The following is a 17292-nucleotide window of genomic DNA, read 5'->3' on the forward strand; positions in this document are numbered from 1 at the left end:
ATGTTTGTAACCATTTTTACCGAGAATTTTTATTTCCAAGCCCGACAAAAATTTTTTAGAACTGTTTCTTGATTCCATTTTCAACATTCTGTGAAGAAAAATTTGTTCAGGATCTCAATTTTTCAAAAAATACGTATTCTTTTGCACCAATCTCAAAAACGGCGCTTAAAAGTCGTTGGTAACTGGAGTAGGACCGAAATGAAATTGTAGAAGAATCCGAGAGTTGCAACTTGCAACCTACAAACATATTTTCAAGTATTTTTTATAATTTTTGTAAAAATTTTAAGCTCCCACGGCACATTTTCGAGAAAAATAATAATAAAAATTACACCTTTGTGCTTTTTTTTAAAAAAAAAATTCAGCATGTTTTCAACACAGAAAAATATAAATATCTCCTGGAGACCCTAAAAGACCTCATCCGAACTATATATACCTTCAATTGATTTGAAATGTCAAGAATAAGGAATAAATCAAATTTCAACTCTCCATCAAGATTTTTAAAAATATTGAATTTTCCACGCAAATTTAGCTATCAACTTTGAAATTTTGAAAATTTGTAAAAAATTGAAAAATGAATTTCAGTTTTTGAAATATGGCTTGGTGGAGTATTTTTGTATGATTTTTAACCCAATTTCAGCATTTCTATCTCGATCGTATAAATCTCTGATTTTTCCATGAAAATTTAGCTGGACCCTATTAGTGCCTGAAATTTGACTTGGTGGTGTATTTTTGTAAGTAGGTAGCAGGTACGACTATTTCTTGTTTGGTCCAAAAATTGCACGTTTAGGATTCTTTTCTACGTGAAAAAAGGAGGGGAGATGGCGCGAAAACAGTTCGAACGAAACAGCAAATACATACTAAACACAATCCCTGCATTAAACTTCTGATTGGTCAGGTAAATTTTTTTTTTCGGAATCTTTCCATGCTCCAAAAAATAAAATAAGCGGTGATTGACTCTAATAATTGGATAAAGTTTTTTTTCATGAAGCCACAAAAAATTTATTAAGTAAAGTAGGTAAATGCCCCAGCAAAGCGATGGAAAAGTTTCAAAGAAATTATTTTGGTCCAAAAATTAGCATTAGGTACCTATTCGCAATTTTTTAATGCAAAAAAACTTAATTACAGTTCCATAATTGATTATTATAATTCAAAATAAAATTCAGCTCAAATGCCTTTCAGAATTGGGTATCATGGGTAAGTACATAGACACACAACACAGAAAAACGAGAACTCAAAAAATACCTACCTAAGATAATTTTTTTAAATCTACATAATTATGTAGACTGTAAAATATTTTCAGGAAATTATACATTTCGAAATCTTGAACTATAAGTTGCTGAAGAAGAAGTAAGTATTCTACTCATACATTTTAGGCGCGAATTTGGCGCAGGGCGCAGGTGTTGACTACTGACTGACTTACCCACACAGATTTCAAAGGGAGTCGCCTCAATTAAAAAATGTGGGAACTGGGCTACGTTGTCGTATCCCGATCAGGAATAAATCCTTATAGTTATTTAATAAATTATTTGAAAACATTTTTTTTGTCAATGTTTCGCGTTTAATAAAGTCATGCCGGTATTTGTATGTATAGTATACAACGCCAACGAGGGTGACGCCCCACGTTATAGGTTAAAAGATGATTTTACTCCCGAGTGCAGATTCAATTTCACCACTACCCACATTTATATAGGTTTAGATTAGAACACCTAACAAACAGAATAAAACCATGTTGCTCGAGTGAAGAAAAAAGGTGGAAAAAAAATTCTCACAACTCATCATCTAGCAACCCTCAACTATGAGCGAGAAGACAACCCTATCACGCGCTTAATGAACGTTGATAATCGCGCATTCAAAAGATTTACGGATACTAGGTATAAGGTACAGCTAACGAGGCCTTCATGCTTTAGCTGCTGAAATTCCGGAACAAGGAAGACGATAAGAACCAGGTGGAATTCGGAAGTAAGAACACCACATAGAAATGGGGAGTTGAGCAATTTGACCTGACTATTGTTTATTTGAAAAAGGGTCCGGTGTGAAACGGGATCTCGAAGACGTCATAGTGGGAACTATTTACATCTTTGAAGCTTTTCAAATTTAGCGCGCAATAACGTCGCGTACTTTTCATATGTACTATTGCATTGTCGTCTCGATCGAGTACCTATACTTGCGGTTTATTTTTTTACCTTTTGTTTGGTTTTGTTTGCTTCGCAGTCAGTTCGATGTGCACACAGGTAAGCAGCACTAGGTGGAGGTACACTACACTACATGTACAGTACTCGCAGTAGCACTGGCACGACATGATTTTAATAATTACACTTACCAAGTGTCCGTAGTGTTTTCGCACGATCGCTCCCAATTTTCCAATCAACAAGTTGGAAAATTAATAAATAATCCAAAACGGTGGAATTAATTACTTTGTTTATGTTTTATATCGACAGGGTTCCTGTTTGCGTCGCGTGAAATTTCGCACATTTCAGTAGTTCTTTTTAAAGCTTTATAAATTGAAGCGTTTCAGTGCCAGTACCACCACTGTCATCCTCTATTACCAATTGTCAGATACGCGAAAAACTTTCCCAACTTTCTTAAACTTTTTAAACTTATTTATAATATATTCATGAGTTGGTCTTTAAACTCGAGTTTAGAAATTATTAAAAATTTACACCCCAATTTTCAAAATTATTCGGCTTTGGAAAACTTACTCTATATTGTAAGAACATCGCAATTTTCTTTCAAATTCATTAAGTTCACCATGTCGCGTCGTGGCAAACGAAAGATAATGTACATATTATGGAAATTTATACTTTGATAGAATCAGTAGAATAATCACACGATGGTCATTTCATTGGTGAAATAATTCAAGTCTATAATATTTGATTAAAATAAAATGCATGCTGTTTCAGGCGACAATTTCCTTTTTTGCTCACTTTTTGATTCTCAGTTTTTCTAAAGTAATACACTCCCCCCCCCTCCGAATAATTTTCACATGCTCATTTTCAACATTGCATAAATGTACTTAAGGAACTAAGTAGGCACCTATTTACAATATGTACTTAATACGCAAAGAATTCAATATTCTATCAAAAAAGAGAAACTGTCAAAATGTACGTAGGTACCTGGTAAGATGAGGGTTAAATTCAAACACAGAAAGTGAAAGTATCTAAAGCGTCGAAAATGTTTTCACTTTTTCTTACAAACATAGGATCAATAAAACACCTGCAAGGTTGCAACTGTGAGCGGGTATAACAAATAAGTCTCATTTTCATTTGATGGAGCCTTACGTAAGGTACCAAAAAAATCTGTACCCTCTGCGGAATTGGCGCCGGAAAATGATATCTGCAATTTTTGTAGGTAATCATTTTTAAAAAAAATAGATTCAAAGTTCTGGGTAATCAGTATGCAATAACCAGACCACAAAAGCACTAAATTTTATATACTTAGCAAGTATACTTATAATAAAGTTTTTTGAAGAAATACAAAATAGCTATTTGAAGCTTTTGGGCTGAAACTAATAAATTTCGAAATTCGAACTTTACTTGAAAAGCTGAAACTTTTTCACTTTTTCAACCTCTCAAATCGATTGGAAATATTTTCGAACTGTTTTAAGCAGTTCTGACGCCTCCAGCAGACTTTTGAAAGCTGAAATTTCCATGAAATTTTACTCAATAGGAAATTCAAAAGCTGAAATTTACTTCACTCTATCAAGTTTTTAATTATGAAATCACTGAAAAAATATCGCCTCTCTCGAATTGGACTGGAGAAACCGATTTTGGAAAAATAATGCGTAATCGGTCAAAAATGTAATTAACAAGCACCAATCACGTTTGTACATAAATAAGTTTTCTTTTTATAACATTTTTTGAAAATCTAAACTTTCTATTTTGCTAGAGGCTTTAGGCCGACTTGAAACCACTACCACATTAGGAAGATAAAAAATTTCAAAAAAAATACAATAATTTAATTTTTCCATTTATCATTTTTTTTTTTTGAAATTTCAAATGTTTATTTGCATTACGCTTAATGCAATCTATTTTGTACTATTGTACATTATTTTATTATTCTCAACTCCGATCACATTTAAATTTCTAAGACTGAAGAAAAATTTTTTCAACATTGAGGGGAGAGGGAGTCTATGTGCTTATCATGCCTTCTACTTTCAACACAAACCACAGTATAGTTATCAAATTTACAAGAGTAAATACAGTAGACTAACCATAAGTAATAATTATCATAAAAGCAGGTAGGCAGGCCGAGACACTAGCATCTGTTGCACCAAATAAAATGTACAACAGTTAATCGATTAAACCCATTGAGATCCATACGACTGTTGCCTTTACCTCTGACATTGTTTACAATCATAGGTGAGTAAGTACTTAAGTAGGTATGATAAATACATGCAGCGAGATTTGTGAATATGGTGATCTCTTGTTTGAAGGGGTTTTAATAGTTGATAATTGTTCGTTATCGACAATAAACAAGTTATTCGATAAAAATTACGAGATATGTATAACGAAGAGAAATACACAACAATCTGCTTACACTACAAGGAACACACCTTCGACTTTTTCAAATAACTTTTATAAACACCACCTACTTATTTTTAAATTATCTTTATTACACCCAAGTTTTATACGCAGATATAACTTGTATACACTTTGAATTTTTACAAAAAATTTCAGTTCAGCGGAGATTCTTTTTTTCGCTTTAGATCATTGGTATGGAATGCTGCAAAGACACATGTGCGATTGTGATGAAAAACAAACGTTTTACTCTGTAATACGTGCTATACAAACGCGAATAATGATGTAATGAATTCATTATCGGAATATCTATATACGGAGTAGAATAATGAATACGTAAGGAGTTACGATAAAATATTTTCGAATACGATTTGAATTGGAAAATAAGAATTAGATTAATCCGGTATAGGTACGAGTACGACACAAGTGATTTAGAGCTGCGTAATGAACGAAGAACGATGATGTCTATAGCTAGGGTGTAACATTTTATATAGGTACTGGGTGGACATTTTTTTTCGATTTTTTTGCTGCTTCCCCCTATGTTGCTGCCTCGAGTGAGAAAATAAATTCAAAAAAATCAACGTTTTCACGTTTTTATATTCTAATAATCAGTAGGTAATTGAAACTTCTGTGATTTTTCTTTGAAAAGTTGGAATTTTCAACATTTCAATTACTTTTGCTAGTTTTTCAATTACCATTATAAAAGAGCCTTAAGTAATTTGACCATTCAACACCAACATGATGAAAAAGTAAAACTTTTGAGCTTTGAGTTTCTCAAAAATGAAACAAAATGTTTAACTAAAATTTTCACGCTATTACACTCTAATTCTTGGATTTGGTAAATCTTCATGAGAAAAGCACCAATCAATATCTATAGTTTCGACCGCTCACTTCTTGAATGATGAAATATGGAATTCAATCATTTTTGAAAATAGATATACGCTGAAAGATCGATTGGGTACACAATTCAAGTTTTATAATCTACAATTTCAAAGATATTTAACCACAGTCATAACTTAGTACGTATACAGAGAGTCAAAATTGTATACGGACCAAGGATTTTTTTTGTACATATTATAATAAAGTTAATTGAAAAGAATTTTGACAAAAGAGATTGAAATTTTAAAAAAATACCAATTATACGAGTAGGTAGGAACATACCTATTTCCTTTGATTTCTATGTTGTTTTTTTCAAATTAGAAGCTTCTGTGGGTACAAAGCAGCCAACTTTTTTTGGTGGAACGAGGGAGGCTTTTCCTTTAAAACGAAGTCACTTGGAAAGGTTTTGACAAGAAAATGTAGAATTTCAGGGTGAATTTATTTTTTTCATTTTTCTCCAATTTTAGGGCCCTTTCGGCAGAAGAGGCCTACTTCAATTTTTTTTCCTTTTTGTAAAATTTAGGCGCTCGCTGACACCACTTTTTTTCACCGAGAAGGATGAAAATTCCTCAACTTGGTTTTCTCATCCAGAGTAACAACTTGAAGGAGATGAGAACAAAAACGAAAAAAATCGAAAATAAATTTCCATCAAGTACCTAATTACCTATATGCTATCAGCTACACCTTGATATACCCTAGATATATGTATGTATGTAGTTACATTGTATAATCTGCACCACCACAAGTGCAACAGTATGTACGACTACGATTTGCTTGCGCTAACGGAAAGTTTCCAAATGCATTACGAGCATTACGAGCGAAAAATGGCATCGTGATGCATCTGTGACCTTATGATAGGCGGCCGCCGAAAATAAGAAACATATACGATCGGGGGGAGTACAGAGCGCGAGAAATTCAAGGGGGATGTTTTGGTTATAACAAAAGGATGTTCTGTGGAAACCGACCCATCTACGAATATCACGATGCAATTTAGCAAGTCCGTTAGAAGCGATTGAAAAGATACGAGTAATAAACGTCTTTTAATGTCTTTTGCGTTCGGAAATCTCTGCGTCCCGGTACCGGATCTAAAGGCGGGAGGATTCCCACACGGGACCTTTTTCCTCTCGTGTCAGGTAACGGAACGTTAAGCCAGGTGGGACATTGACGGACTTTCCCACGCCGTCGTTAGGGGGGTTGAACCCACAAGTAAAAACTCGGTAAACAGGGTACTTGCTAAATGAAAAAAATTAAGGGAGTCCTCGCGAACGCTGTAATTCATTGTTTGTGCGTCTTAACAATAGTTCCACGTATGGGATATCGACCGACGATGCACATTAGCCGACTGTCAACTTCTGCCGAGTTAAGGGTGTATTGCATCTCTGCGCGTACTTCTTTAAAAGCCCTTCGTAATTCCAAAACTCTCTCGTATGTAATTGTTTGCCGACATTAATATTTTTACGTACCAATATGCAGGTTCCCTACAATGTATGTGTAGTACATACTCAATCCGCGCACAAAGAACATTGCCTCGAGAATACAACCTGGGTAATTCATTTCGGCACTTCGGAAAAAAAGATTAATTAATCCTTGTCTGGCCCACAAATACAAACGTAAACCTGCACCCTACACTGTAATATATATCACTTCGCGAGCTTTCGAGTAACAGTCCTGTGATTGAATTCAAAGTGCATTGATTCGAAAAGTTGAACAATTTGAGAAAATTTGCTGATTTAATTTTTTTTTTCCAACGAAAAAATCACAATTTGTGCCCATTTTTGTTTTGTTCCTTGACATTTTTTTCTATCCAGCGATAGAGAGGCGAAATCATGGGTGATTAAAATTTCAATAATTTTTCATACTCTTACGACGCGACGCCTATTTTTAATCCAAATTCTGGAATTTAATGCTTTTTCAAGGAAAAACTGAAGACTTTCTGGCCTTTTCCCCATTGAAATGTCAAAAGCAATTGAGAATGACGAGTAACATGGAGATTATAATACTTAATAAATAATTTTGAGTCCTTCATCGAGATATTTTTCAAATGCAAGGTGAAATTGGCGTATTTATTCAATTGACAATAAAATCGATATGGGATGGTTTCGTTAACAGTTGAGCAATAATCGATCATTTTTCAGAACTGGGGATTATCGAGAAAATTATCCTAATTAAAATCACGCGCGTTTTTCTCAACATTCATATAAGACCGTATATTTAATTAGTACGACGATAATGAATTAATAAACTTGGTACCTAAGCATTTCTGATACATATAAAATCCATCATCATGAATCTGATGAATCAACTCACATTTCTATTTCGAAAATTTTCATTTCAACAAATACGTACAATGTACAAGTACATACATATTTCAAAAACATATAAGATAGTTTTTCTTGTGAAAAATTTCGAGACGAATTTAATAAAGCGAAGCCTCTATCGATCTTATTACGCTTTTCCCATAGATACCAACAAAATTTTTACTACAGGTCCGTCGTAAATTTCATAAGGAATCTCATCAAAGTAATTTTTTTCGCTAAAAGAATTTTCACTATAGTTACTATAAGCTCGGAATAGATATGTACGACGACGCGACCGACGTATTTTACGTGCCTATACGTATATAAAATGAAATATTTTCAAAGCAAAATTCTCAAAGGTTGAACCCGGATTGCGTTTCAAACTGTGATGGCAAAAAATTCAAGGCCTAAATTGGGTCTCTTGAAAAAAATTGGCATGAACAAATTGCGTTCGCGCAAACGAGTAGGTAGGATAAATTAATCAAATTTCAAAAATTGAATACCTAATCGTCAAGAATATATGACCATGCAATCGTATAAAAAACACCGAAAACATAAGGCAATTCATTTAAACATAGGTAGATAAACAGTAGAAATGGGTACCAAAATATAGTAAAGTATTGGAATTTCAGTACATACTTATTTACAAATAATAAGGAGTTTTTCCACAAAAATTACGTCATGGCCATTCAAATATCTAATCATATGGAATTCTGGATAATTCACAATGTACTGCATATTAGGCTTAGTTATTAGCAATTCAGCATACAATAAATTCGGTGTCTTCACTTAAAATTAAAAATTTTCAATTGTAATTCAAATTGATTTTTTTCACATTTCTCTCAGTGCTGAACATATGATTTTACTTTATTTTCTATCAAATAGCCCTACGAGTAATTATGCAAACCCACTTCTGTATTCTTGACCATACTCACAAGATTCGCAATAGCTAACTCAGTTACATTTACACTCAAGAACAGAAAGTTTACTAGCATAGCATCCATATCCACCACATCCACACACAGCACCTGACTCGCTGACATGCACATTGCACACACACAAAAAAAATCTAGGAAAGCTAACACCTCTTATTGGTATTGTATCAACAGATGTGACGCTTCTTAGACATACTATATATATATCAATAAAATAATGATCTTAACGCTGAACAATGCTCATGAATATTAATATTATTCGTAGGATAGAACAATAGATATGGATTACGAAAGAGTAGATCGCGCGCGCGCGGGTACTTAGACGAGAGAGAGAAGGGAAATATTCCCATTTGCGTATATTAGTATAGGTCGGACAAGTAACAGGAAGAAATTAGCATAGTATAAAAGAGGACAAGACAGACACAACAGGACAGCCAGATAAGCGAACGATTATCTTAGAACTAAGTGGTTCGCCGTCAATTAGTGGGTGGCCCAGAGCTCACCGCAAAACGACAGGTCAATGCATCTTGTATGCAGCAATAAGAAGGCGGACCAAATAACCTTACAGTCTTGTCATTTTTCACCCACAACTGAAAAAATGCAAATACTCTTACTTTTTTTTTTATAAATGTAACACGAACAATCAAACGTCAAGTTAGTTAGGAGAATCATTGAAATGTAAGGGTGCACTTTACAATACAATACACGAATTTCATTTATGGCATAGGTTAACCGTAAAAATGCAGACAAAACATAAACAATTGAAATTTGCATAAGCTTGACACGATATGTTCACAACCTTACACACTCTTTCATCTGTTGGAAAGAAAAAATTATTCAGAGATGCGTTTAAATTTATCATCTTTGGGTATGTACTTACTTTTGGCCAAAAACTGGAAGCTAGCTAATCAGAAGGCATGAGAAAAAGCTGAAAGCCGAGACTCCTGTAAAGTAAAAAAAAAATGTGATCAGAGAGCAACAAAGTTACTCTTTTTTAACTTCCTTTTGAAAAATCCTGAAAAGAGCTCAAAATCTTAAGGGCTGTCAAAGGTCCAGAAAACGCGACCAATAAACTTCTCCCCACGGTCCACCTTTCCCATGAAAATTTGTAAAAATTATGACGTATTCGGTAGTGTTATAAAATTTCTAAAAAAAATACTCCTTAAAAAACGTTTTTCAACTAGGTACATAAATTACATAGCTTTTATGCAAATTTATCGCAAAAATTGCGAATTTTCAGTAATTTTCCCCTTTGATTTCATTTGTCAACTTTCTAGAATTCTTCAAGTTTCGAACTTTTGCTGTATACATATTGCTAAAAACAGAGTCTGTGGATCGGCAAACTTGATGCATTTTTCAAAATAGGGGTACACATCTACACTATCTTTTGAGACCGTTTGAGACCGGTCCCAGAGATCCCAGCTTTTATTTAGTTCAGTACCAACAGGCAACATTTTCGTCAGGTTCAGCTCTTAAGTTAGACCAATAAAGTGTGAAATGTGCATCAGCAGTACACTTCCAACAAACAGAATGCCTTATTCTTGAAACTGTCGTTGAAGCTCCTTAGGTTAGGTACCATAATGCACTACTTCAAGATTATAATAATAACGATCTAGTATGTATCTCAGAATTTCTACCAAGGACCAACAACCAGGATGGAAATTACAACTGGGATACCATACCTGGCGGTGAAGTGATAAGATCTGTCTTTGTTAGCGTTGATCAAAATAAGCGTGCTTGCATTTTTAAATTCATCGATGATATGTAAAGTAGTTTATCTATACACTTGACAATACTCATAAGTATTCCTAATAACCAATAGATGAACCCATAATTCTATCAACACACAAATTGGGAAAACAAATAAATTATAACTTACATTCATGGATATTGGTGAACAGTAGGTGTATTCTTTCCTCTGAATATCCGAGACGAGAGTATTCATAAGAGAAGATAACTCGTAATACTACAGCATTACAACCAGGAAACTGTGAACATTAAAGCATTTCATTTTGTAATTGGGAAAATTCCTTCATAACTAAACGTATGAAAAATATAGTCATAACAAAACAAATCGTTTCACGATGTAATTTCTAATGTTTCACGATACTTATTGTACATCATAGTTATCCAACTAATTGTGAGTATAAACTCGCCATAAGATTCTAAGTTAGAATAAGGACGAAGGCAGCTGTACCTGTTCTGTTATACGCACCATCAGCGTAGAGGAGATGGAAGAAAAACCTTCTGATAAAGATAAATTCCAAACACAACACTCAATAGTAGGTACGGTCGTCACTATTCTTTACTTAATAATTTTATTTCAGCAACATGGAATGGATCAAAGAATATTGGTCAACGCTGTTCCACAAGAAGCGAATTCCACAACCATTGAATTCAAATTAATCTAAATTCAAAGTTGTAATACTTAGATACTTACGCAAGTACACGTGTATCTCTTCAATCTTCATCGTCCAATGCCGTTAAATGCGAATGAACTAAACAACTTCGCGATCACAATCATCATTAACAATAATAATTAAACAACGGTATGAATTTTCAAAAATTTGTAATTTTTCTTTATCATCGATTTTATCAAACAAACTGCTACGAGTCCACAAAAAAACGAACATTCACTACTTCACCCTCTCTTCTTTCTCTTCAGGGTGTATCAGTCCATCGATCGTCAGATAGCCAGCGTGTGTCTCATGAGTCATGGTTTTAATCTGTGATCACGCAAATCAACGCAAAAAATTTTTAAAAAATTAAAAAAAATTAAAAGCGCTATACCCCGTGGCTGTAGGCTCGTATTTACATATGTTTTTATTATTTTTGTTTCAGGATTGTACATTTTAGATTGTACCATTGTAGTTGGTTTACTTGGTTTTAAACAAAATAAAAACTCTTGTACCTACTTGAAAGTTGAAGGCTGAAAAATATTCAACTCAAAATCAAAAATCAAAATTATAAACCTAGTCAGCTGAGTTCAAGTGAGGGGTTCGTTTTTGCTTGTTTGTAGTTTGTAACTTTGTACTTTGTTTGTTTGAAAAACGAAAAACCAGTAAACCACCAATGTCAAAAAATCAAATTGTGCAGAAGGCTGACATACCTAATTACTCCAATCAAATTTGGTGGTGAAAACTTTATTCTGGACTGGTACTGTATGTAGGTCTGTAGATTGTTCATCATTCATCAAATTCAAATTTTTGATCAACGTTCAGAAATGCAAAACAAAAAAATAATTTTCCTGATTTTTCCTGTAAAAACGTTGACTTTGGTGGTTTTTTGAACGAATCCAATTACAATGCGTACTTTTGTGATTTAAAAAAATTGATAAAAACGTGTTTTTAATTTTTAAAAAATTAATTACCTATTGTCTTTTTTGTCAATTTATCAATTGCCACATTTTCTTTCAAAAACATTATAAATAAAAAAAAAAAAAAAAATTGTGTAAATTTTGACATTGGTGGTTTTTTAAACGAAACCTTACCCTTCAAGTGCTTCAAGAAGATTCAAGCTTTACAGACGAATTAGGTACCTACGCCATCGTTAAAATCTCTATTGACGTAATCGGCGTTATTAACGTTTGAAAGCCGATGTTGAAGGCTCATAATTTCATCAAGTTCAAGTTTGAATCAATTTCTATTCTCTAATCCTTCTAAAAAATAAAACTTGAAAAATTAAGTAGGTATACCTACCTAAGTTACTTTAAAATTTTCATAAAGTTCACGCGTAAAGTCTAAATTCATTTCTTGCGGTACTTAACTTGACACTTTCTCTGGTTTTTCTAAACTTTTGAGTATCCCATGCAGATATCCTCGTATGTGAAATTCAACATCGCTGAACAAGTGAACGCATTTTGTTGATTTGTCTTGTTCTATTCAGTGAATTGGGTGTAGAATCCAAAGACTGAGAGTTATGTGGGTGTACATTTGATCTCTGACAGCCGACCTCAATTAAACAAATGTAGTATGAATCTCGTATATTATATTGTCGCTATGTACACGAAGAAGAACGTATATTCAATCTCATCCAATAAATTTTAGCAACCGTCAAATCTGGTTGGCATATCTTTTTCATAGTTAATTGAAATTAATTAAAATGGAACTCATTTGTTGTGCTTTATGTTACTTAATTTCTGTAACAGGCGTCATTATTATCACAACTCTGGGTAAGTAAGTAATAAGTATGTGGGTGGGTGATTAAATAAGCTTTGCTTGTGATGCATGCCTGTATGATATACTTGAATAAATTCATAATATGAAGGGTAACTTCCTAATGTATTCTATACTATATATTCATGTACCTAAGGTTATTAATGTACAAAGCGGACCTGCGAGGTGAACATTTTACCGAAATAAGAGAAAGATGTTGAATTGTTGAAAGAAAATTAAGGACGATGAAGCATGGGGATTAATCAATAAAAATAATCAATCGAAAGAATTTTACGTCTCGTTGATTCAAAAGTAAAAATGAAACAAAATACTTGATCAATTGTTAGCCCCATACAATGAAAACGTACCTACCCTTTAGAATTAGAAGTTCAATTTTTTCATTACGAGTGGATACCTACTTTGTTAAGTTGGTACCTATTTTGAATTCAAATAGGTACCGATGAGGGATGACAATTTTCTGCGCATTCAATTCATAATTATTAATTTGTTCTAGCTCGTCGTCAACGCGTTGTTTTATGAAACTGACTAACTGAGAGTAAAAAAAACACTTGTTTCTTGTGTAATGTAACGTTATTTATTTGTTCTGTATGCGAAGCGATTAGGCTCTAGATTGTAAGGAATTGTTGTAATATTTGTAAGTACATTTTACAGTAAGTATAAGTATATTTATAAGATGTGGGAGCGTTGTATAATCAGTTGTATAGTGTACACATACACTTGAAACGAATAGTCTAAAGTGTTTCGAAATGTAAATATTGATTGGAATGATGAAAATAAAAATTAGGTTATCTTAGAACGAAGCGATATGCGATAGCTACCTGTACCTGGGAATTGCATACCTACCAAGAAAACTCGAGATGGGTGAATTTTTTCAGCCATAAGAGGAATGCTAATGCTATGTGCAACCAGGCGTACCAGCAATCTCGTCATTATACACTATGTAGATGGGTATAAGCAGGCAAAAAAATCGTCATCAGCAAAAATTCGAATCATTAGCTCATCAATCAGCTGGCGTATAGGTAAGGTTGAACGTATTTAAAAAATACAAGTATATATCATGGCTTGCCTTAACTATTTGAGGTATTTGATTGTTGACGGTTGGGCGTAGTATGTAATTAAATATAAGTAGTTTATAACTTAGAATAAAACATTATACATATCAGTACAGTTAAGTTCGCAAGTTATAAATTACATACGTTCCATGTACAACATTAACCTCGTGTAGGTACACATCGTATATACAGCACGGTGCACGCGGCTGTATTTGTAATCCGCGCTATCAGAAAAACAGTCCCACGTGGATACCGAGGACCGCGGTTTACTATAACATAATATAATCTGTCTACACATTATTTTATGTTTACAATATGTTACAATTGTAATGAGTACCGTTGTACACCTCAATCTCATATACTTTTTGTCGAACAAGATTAAAGCTACGACGTCATTTAATATTCCATTTTGCCAACTACGCAGAAAATCTCTTCTCTTAGTTCGATTAACAAGTCTGTTATCTCATTTCATGGAAAATTTTGCTCTGTAAATTAAAAAATTCTCGAAATTTTTTGGAAAAAAACATTACACCCCGAAGATGTTTTTATCCTTATTTATATTGAAAGAATTTTGAATTTTATTCTGAAATATTTTTCAAGCAAAAGAGATACGAGCTCAGCTCCCATATCATCAAAGAAGCCTCCTTTTTCCTCTTTCAAAAGATTTTTTTTCTTTATCTCGTGAAATATAATAAGCCGCAATTTCAAAATTACGAAACACGAAAAGGAAATTTTAAAGAAATATTTTTACTTAATGCGTTCACCCGTTCATTATAACGAAAGCAACTTTTTAGCGAAATAGGTAGGTAGGTAGGTATGTATACTCAGTATATTATTTTTACGTTTAATAAATTAACACCTCGTTACCTCCTACGCAAATATAGGTTAAAAGTCAGTTGTATTATAAGTAAAAATCTTCGTTAACAGATAAGCAATTTTATAAACGAATACTGATGCAAAAGTTTTCTTTATTATTTTGTTGGATTTGTGGCGCCGCCACTTTCATCTGCTCACAGCACGTTTAAAAATTCACGATAAGATAAAAAAAAAGAGTAATGTAAATATTCACGCCATGGTACGTAATTATACCTATGTACTTACTTATTGTAAACTTGGGTACTTACGAGTTGAATAAGAATCTGTACATATACCTAAACGATGCAAAATCTTCATATGTAGTTACAACTGCTACAACTAGTTCATTAACATTTTTAAATTACCGATATTAATATGAAGTCAAGGTCAGACGAAATTAACGATTGAAATTGCATATGTAGGTTATACTTGCTAGCTCAGCTAGTCTGCTGCGAAATATAGCAGTGTTTCCTGTTGCTAATCTAGATGTAAGTGCGAATACATGTGTAAAGTATGTGTTTCTTTGGTGACAGCATTTTTTGTCACGAGCCGTATCAAATTTTCTTGGTTTTTCCGAAAAGTATGAAAATTACGTTTCTGCGTAGAAAAATTGATTGGTATTTCTTTCCCCTATCGAGCTTTTTGTAGTCGTGGGAATTTTGGAACAAAAACGTACCTAGACCTACATTGACACTTTTGAAACAAATTTTGACCTGTCGAAGTTGATTTCTCGATTTCAGAGAAATTTTCAAAAATGATCATTCGGAATACCACTCAAGTACCTATCTATCAATTTTTCTTTACAAAAAAATGAATAAATTTATTGATGATAAAAATCCGAGGGTTGGTTTCTATTCTAAAACCAACCCCCCTTCCATCCATTGCAGTCATTTTCTGATGCTTCGTTTTTACGAAAGGCTCCAGACCCAGTTTTGCTTCGATTCGGAATTGGTCAAGTGGTCAAAATTGCTCAAGGGAAGACGGTAGACATTGAGGTCGAAAAAAATGCAATTTTGTTGCAAAAATAGGTACCTATATGATTTGAGATTTTTTTAAATGCAAGATTTTCAGTCGGTATTTAAAAAAATTGAGAACAATGACTCAGTTTTAAAAAGGCATTGCCGTCAAAATCCAAAATCAATTTTATGATCTACTGAGCGGTTGAAAATTTGCAAATTTCTTATTTCTGTTCAATTTTGAATTTTGAAAATATTCGGTACCTACATCGAAAGATAGAATTTCTGAAAGTGAGGAAATATTTTGGAATACAGTGGTGCCAACTTTTTTGTTCATTATCACCTATTCTAAAAAAAATGTAAAATTTTTTCCTGGGTGACTTACTTAATTCAGAATAAAGGTCTCTAGAGAGAATTAATTCCCCAAAATCCCCAAAACACCCCACTTTTTTCTCGTTTCATCCTAAATCAATTATGCTAATGTCGAATTCATCTCGAATCGATGGAAAACATCGAATTTGCTAAAACTTGAAAATAATTTGAAATCTAGAGGAAATGTTAACGATTGAGCTTTGAATTATTACTAGGTACATTTGTCTTAATTTTTAGTTATTTTGAAGCCTCCCAAAGTGTTGAAAATTATTGAATTTTTTGTGCTTAGTTGGAAACATAAGTCACTTGAGTGAAAACTCTTATAACTTATTTATTACCCATCACGAGAACTTGCATATTTATGAAATTTGAACCATCTCGCAGGAAGAATTGACATTTGATCCCCACACTTAGGTATAGGTACCGAAGAGTGGATTCATGAGATTCCTACTAGAACCTCAGAGTCTGAGACTGAGAGAGAGAGAGAGAGAGCTGAACATCAGAAATTAACGCCTACAAACATTTTGAATTTGAAACGTGAATTCATTTTTCAACAAGTAAGTTTTTCAACTACAATAATACCTACATAAATAGATAATCAACAAGATTTTTTGAAATTTTTTCCTTACTCTGTGAATCGGGATCCCAATTTATGCACCAGTTCTCTTGAATCAAGCACCGAATTTAGGATTTATGCGAATTTAAAATATTTCAAGCACCCAAGTATATAACTTTGATTTATCATGGAATCTATAACTTGTCTGCTTTGGATTAGTGATCGCTCAACTCTGCAATAAAAAATTGTATAAATTAAAATCAGTTTTAATCATCTTAAACTGTCACTATTTTTTTATGACCTATCACTTCAGTTGGGTACCTAGACCTACACATTTGATTATGAATGTACCTAGAAAATAAAAATAGAACACGAATAATTGAAAATAATAAAGCACATTAGTAAATCTTTTTATATATATAGGTACTAGGTACCTACGTGTAGTTAAAACACATTGTTTGCAGACTCCGCCCTTTAAATCTCCCTTTTGATTCGCCCCCTATAAAATCACCCCATTAATTTTGGTGTTTGGTTGGGGCGTCGGTGCAACACGTTGTACCTAATTCCAATACTCAGTTTTATTTAGTACCACGATCGCGACTCAACAGTTGTTTTACTTGTTGCTTATCAAAAGTTGATTTTTTTTTGCACTCTTGTTTTTAAATCGATTTTTAATTTTTTCACATTTAATTTTTTTT

General features: G+C 33.2%; 1 long non-coding RNA gene across 1 annotated transcript; it reads right to left on the reverse strand.

Annotated features, from left to right (window-relative positions):
- Positions 1-9504: 9504 nt before the first annotated feature.
- Positions 9505-11203, reverse strand: LOC135839356 (uncharacterized). Its single transcript, XR_010557582.1, has 3 exons — positions 11069-11203; positions 10508-10616; positions 9505-9572 (listed from the first exon to the last, which is right to left on the reverse strand). It is a non-coding gene; the product is annotated as an uncharacterized LOC135839356 (long non-coding RNA).
- Between the last annotated feature and the right edge of the window lie 6089 nt (positions 11204-17292).

Source organism: Planococcus citri, chromosome 3, assembly GCF_950023065.1.
Source record: "Planococcus citri chromosome 3, ihPlaCitr1.1, whole genome shotgun sequence".
NCBI lineage: Eukaryota > Metazoa > Arthropoda > Insecta > Hemiptera > Pseudococcidae > Planococcus > Planococcus citri.